The sequence below is a fragment of the Maylandia zebra genome, linkage group LG7 (genome assembly GCF_041146795.1).
Source record: "Maylandia zebra isolate NMK-2024a linkage group LG7, Mzebra_GT3a, whole genome shotgun sequence".
Classification (NCBI taxonomy): Eukaryota; Metazoa; Chordata; class Actinopteri; order Cichliformes; family Cichlidae; genus Maylandia; species Maylandia zebra.
This window is the reverse complement of record NC_135173.1, coordinates 50,176,953-50,183,094: the sequence shown is the minus strand read 5'-3', so window position 1 is coordinate 50,183,094 and position 6,142 is coordinate 50,176,953. Positions and strand designations below refer to the sequence as shown.

Sequence of the window (6,142 nt, the reverse complement as noted above, 5' to 3'; positions counted from 1 at the left end):
CCTTTGATGAAGCCACAAAATGTGTGTTCCGTGACAAGAACACAAAATTGTTATTTTTTAGCCCAGTGTGACAATTCAAAATCCTCTAAATCAGCATGAAAAACATAAAATAAACATAAATAACCACACTGCACTGTTATCTTTTAGAATTAAATAACCCAGTAATGACTATGAGTATCTTGCAGCACATGGCTAACAAGTGCCGCTAATGCCCAGTATTGCATAGCTCTAAAGGTACCAGTTAGCTGCAATGTAAAAACAGAAAGAAATGTCTATTATTTATTAAAAACTCTCCTTTTCTCTATAGATTCTAATGCTGCACTGTCAGTGACAAAATGTTTTAATCATGCTATGGAGTAAGTAGTTAAAATAAGTGGTGATTGTAGGGTCTTTTCCTCTTTGTAAGAGACACAGAAGCACTTAAGCACTAAACTACTATTATTAGATCAAAATAGGGTTGCATTCTATTAAATATGTGTTGCTAGGTAAAAACGAGACGGCCCAAGAATGTTTTATGGACAATCGCTCCCTCTAGTGGTCAGTTATTTGGAGTGCTGTACTCTGATGGCTGGATGATCTGTGGTGTTTCTTCCATCACTAGAGAAAAGTAGAAAATTGTAGTAATAGTTATAACTGAGCAGAGGAATTTTCAAGTAATTACCTTTGTGTCTCTGTGTCTATTTAATGCTATTTAAAATGTGTGAATATGTAAAATACAATTGGTATATAATAAAAATATAACTTAAAAATGTGTGCTTAAATGGTTATGTGGACTGGTCACCCGTCAAAGCTGCACTTTAATAATGTTGTTCTTGCGTAGTGAGAAAAATCACAGCCTGGATTGTTTTGTTAGCCTCTCATCCTCCTTCATGTAACCAAATCCTGTTTACACCTGCTAGTGAAAACCAATTAAAGTCATTCAATTTAGCCATGGAAGATGAATTTCACAGTACACTCTGAATGGTGACGTGTTCCCTTCTCTGTTATTTAAACACCTTCTTCCCTAAAAAGAAACAGTCAGAGCCAAAATGATCCTCCATTTGGTGGCGTTTCTTCTTTTTGTGGGGGGCAGAGGAGCAGTGGAAAACACACAGATTTTGACAGTGTCCCAAAGATGCTTGGAGGATACAAACACTTTTCTCCGGGAAATTAACCAGGATGAACCAAAGGGCTATGCTGTTCTAAGTAAGTGATTGTGATTTTTGTATGGCATTTCTTATGCGCTTGTGTGGTAAGTGGCATTTAATCCACTTTAGCAGAGGAGCCAAGATAGAAAAGTCAAAAATACAGAAATAGATTACAAATTCTTCAGGACAATGCAAGACCATAAGCTTAAGTTCATTTTCACCTTCTCAGAGAATAAAAATACTGCCGCTGGAAGCTTCTGAAAATTACAAAGATTAGGTTTTTATGACTGTCATGCTTACATCAAAAATGATCGATGCATACATCAAATCCGTGACTTTAACCTGTGCAGCTGGTGTAGAGCCTATGAAACTGCATAAGTGTTCAAAAGAACTGTAAGAATATTTAAATAGTTAAGATGATGATGTTGAAAGTGTTCATTTCATACCTACATTGTAACTAATTCCTACTCATTGTGTGCTTACAGTGGGGCAAAAAAGTATTTAGTCAGCCACCGATTGTTCAAGTTCCCCCACTTAAAATGATGACAGAGGTCAGTAATTTGCACCAGAGGTACACTTCAACTGTGAGAGACAGAATGTGAAAAAAAAATCCATGAATTCACATGGTAGGATTTGTAAAGAATTTATTCGTAAATCAGGGTGGAAAATAAGTATTTGGTCACCTCAAACAAGGAAAATCTCTGGCTCTCACAGACCTGTAACGTCTTCTGTAAGAAGCTTTTCTGTCCCCACTCGTTACCTGTATGAATGGCACCTGTTTGAACTCATCATCTGTATAAAAGACACCTGTCCACAGCCTCAAGCAGTCAGACTCCAAACGCCGCCATGGCCAAGACCAAAGAGCTTTCGAAGGACACCAGGAAAAGTATTGTAGACCTGCACCAGACTGGGAAGAGTGAATCTACAATAGGCAAGCAGCTTGGTGTGAAAAAATCAACTGTGGGAGCAATCATCAGAAAATGGAAGACATACAAGACCACTGACAATCTCCCTTGATCTGGGGCTCCACGCAAGATCTCATCCCGTGGGGTCAAAATGATCATGAGAACGGTGAGCAAAGATCCCAGAACCACACGGGGGGACCTGGTGAATGACCTGCAGAGAGCTGGGACCAAAGTAACAAAGGTCACCATCAGTAACACACTACAACGGCAGGGAATCAAATCCCGCAGTGCCAGACGTGTTCCGCTGCTGAAGCCAGTGCATGTCCAGGCCCGTCTGAAGTTTGCCAGAGAGCACATGGATGATACAGCAGAGGATTGGGAGAATGTCATGTGGTCAGATGAAACCAAAGTAGAACTTTTTGGTATAAACTCAACTCGTCGTGTTTGGAGGAAGAAGAATACTGAGTTGCATCCCAAGAACACCATACCTACTGTGAAGCATGGGGGTGGAAACATCATGCTATGGGGCTGTTTTTCTGCCAAGGGGACAGGACGACTGATCCGTGTTAAGGACAGAATGAATGGGGCCATGTATCGTGAGATTTTGAGCCAAAACCTCCTTCCATCAGTGAGAACTTTGAAGATGAAACGAGGCTGAGTCTTCCAACATGACAATGATCCAAAACACACCGTCCGGGCAACAAAGGAGTGGCTTCGTAAGAAGCATTTGAAAGTCCTGGAGTGGCCTAGCCAGTCTCCAGACCTCAACCCCATAGAAAATCTGTGGCGGGAGTTGAAAGTCCGTGTTGCTCGGCGACAGCCCCAAAACATCACTGCTCTCGAGAAGATCTGCATGGAGGAATGGGCCAAAATACCAGCTACTGTGTGTGCAAACCTGGTAAAGACCTATAGTAAACGTTTGACCTCTGTTATTGCAAACAAAGGTTATGTTACAAAGTATTGAGTTGTATTTTTGTTATTGACCAAATACTTATTTTCCACCCTGATTTACGAATAAATTCTTTACAAATCCTACCATGTGGATTCATGGATTTTTTTTTTTTCACATTCTGTCTCTCACAGTTGAAGTGTACCTCTGGTGCAAATTACTGACCTCTGTCATCATTTTAGGTGGGGGATCTTGCACAACCGGTGGCTGACTAAATACTTTTTTGCCCCACTGTATGTATTTTCAGTGAGATAGTAACAAAGACCAGCCTTGAGGCTAATAACTAACTAACTGTACTACCAGCATAAGGAGTAGCACTGGACATTGCGTGGTCAACACCACCCTCCTGATGGAACCACTGAAATGCAAATCTTTGCGGAGCTGTGATAAGAGGCTATAGCTAATAAATGTAGCTGTTAGCTAACACATACTTTTGTAAGCTAACAGCTAACTTATGAAGAACAAAATACCTTATAAATCAAAATATGCTAATGCTACTCAAGTTCAATGTAAATGTTACTTACTACTTCACTATTTCAATACTTTTTTTTAAGAGCCACCAACTATAAACCCTACACAATTAGCTTAAATTCACCTCTATCTGTTTTATTTAACTCCCTTTTCCCCTACCAGTGTCACAGCAACATTAATGACATCACTGTTTGTTTCACACTTACTAATAAAAGTAGGTATGCCAGCTCAGCAGGGGTCTTGGGACACACGTAAATCCAACCTACTAAACCTACTGTTAATGCCCTACAATCCACCTAGAGGGCGCTCATGAGTTAGTCTTCAGTGAATAGAGCCAAATGGCAGACTGAAGTATCTAAGCTTGCTCCTGCCACGGGGAAAAAAATCTTTTTTTTTTTTTTGTTATCCAGAAGTCCAAATTTGGGGTTATTTCCTCAAAATTTCAACTTTAAAATTACAAATTTCAAATTATTTTCCAAGAAGATACTAAGTCGAAACTTAACTATATTTTGGTGGATGCACTAGTATGTGTATGTCGTTTTGTGATCAAAATTAGCAAGACACAAGACACTTCTTCTTTAATTGTTATCTAAAGGGTGTCTTTAAAACCTAGAACTTCATGAAAAAGTGAGATTTACTTATATAGTAACACCATGCATCTTTACAGCCAATGGGCCTGTAAATGAATGGCTTTTTTTCTTCTTCTGTGTGTTTTGTCAGTGTATGATGCTTTTGGGAAAGTGGGCAGCAATGTTGTAGGAGGTAACACCAACCAGCCTGGTTTGCTGCAGCAGTGCCGCTCTGCTCACGGCCCCAGCTTTTCTGGACAGTACTGCCAGGTGTTCCTTCGGCAGGTAACAACTAACACGATAAAAAGTCATGACAACCAATAGATATTAGATGAAAGTAAGCATACTTTAAACTACGTTTTCTTCTTAAACAGGGAAGAGTCCAGTACTTTGTCGGTATTTGTGTACCTGACTCCTGTGAGAAAGATGACGTGCAAACATTGGTGCTTTACGGTCAGTGATTTAAAAATGAATTTATGCGGTATCATCTATACAACACAATATCGCTTCTTTCTTTTTTTTTTAAACGTGACTAATTTTCACTTTTCGACAGACCAGCTTCAGTTTAATCAGATGTCCCTCATTCCTCCTTTACCTTCCATCCTGGTCAATCAGTCCACTCAGGAGATGATCATGACTCACTGTTTGTCCAGCAAAATTGCCCCTGATACATCTGATATCACCTGCCTGTCAGTATACGATTACACTGCTCTCACTTTCTTTACTGTTTTATCTGCATATGCACTTCCATTAGGGTTACCTGTGGAGCAAAGATGAGCATCTTTTCATATGTCCAGGCCTTTAGCTCAGGACACCTTGTTTTTGTCTTGTCAAACTTTATTTTCTCCTGCAGGTTTGTCTGTTGTGTAATGGTAGCAATTCCTCTCGGAGCCACCCTGTTAACAGCTATGATAAGGTGGCAGTGGAAAAGAAAGGTCGAACCTACATTAGAGTCTTCCTGCTTAAACGCTGCGCTCAACCTTTACGGGACCCTGAAGACCAGCAGCTCATCCAGCAGTGAAACTAATAGCTGGAGTTCAGAAGAAAGTAGTAAGTGCAAAGTGCATCATCTAGATTTGCTGAGGAGTAGTACTGCATATCACACATATTATGGTTACTATCTTCAGTAACCAAATAATGCGATTATGTGAGCTGCAGAATCAGTTATTACAGATGTATTTATATTGAGACAATACTGACCTTGTATAATATTGGTTTTGGCAGATAGCAACCACCCCACACAAACATGCGCTCTTCAAAGCCGTGTGTATGGCTGCCTTCAAGCAATCTCTATACAGAAGACCACGCAGGGCATTTTTAGCACCTCCACATCAATTCCAGTCGGAGGCTACGCTTCACTGAATGGCATCCGTGTTCTCAGCCTGTTATGGATCATATGTGGCCACTCTGCACAGTTCCCTGTAATCAACAGCTTGGGTATGGCAGTACATTGATGGTCTCATTACTCCATAACACACATATACTTTCACTTATGTTCATAAGACCTGTGTTGCAGACAATTACAAAGACTGGAGGAAAACTGTTGAAAGCAGCCCTTTCTATGTGCTAACCATAAGTGGACCTGTTTTCATGGCTGTCGATACCTTCTTACTGCTGGGGTGAGACTGGAACAATTTCAGATTGACAGTGTAAACATATATTTTTTAATTATTTTATTGCCAGCTTAAGAAATTTGATGTTTTAGGGGTCTGCTTAGTGCCAGGTCCCTGCTGGGCTCTATCAACAAGGCTGAAGACAAACTGAGCCTCAGCCTGGTTGGGAGCTATCTCTTAAAGCGGATTACAAGGTGTTGTATTTTGGTCAGTTAACCAAATTAATTTGTGTCTGCGTCACTCCATTTTTACACTCAAGTAAAAGAGGCTTTCTGCATGTGTTATTCATTTTTTAAATTGCTGTTCTCTGTCCTCTTTGCAGGATTCAGCCACTGCATCTGTTCATTATGTGTCTAACCATTGGCCTTATCTCTCTGGTCAAGTGGGGACCCTACTGGTTCCCATTTATAGACACAGTGATGGATTGTAAGACATACTGGTGGGCTAACTTACTATTGATCAGTAATCTGCTCCCAGTCCATGAGATAGTAAGTTTAACTTATAATTT

The 6,142-nt window shown here is 40.2% G+C and overlaps 1 non-coding gene across 1 annotated transcript in view; it reads right to left on the bottom strand.

The window, feature by feature from the left end:
- LOC101479326 (gastrin-releasing peptide) overlaps window positions 1-3,787 on the bottom strand; it is a 35,152-nt gene extending 31,365 nt beyond the window's left edge. The window contains exon 1 of the transcript XR_013099520.1: window positions 3,659-3,787. This is a non-coding gene — a transcript (gastrin-releasing peptide). The remainder of the gene's footprint in view (window positions 1-3,658) is intronic.
- Between the last annotated feature and the right edge of the window lie 2,355 nt (window positions 3,788-6,142).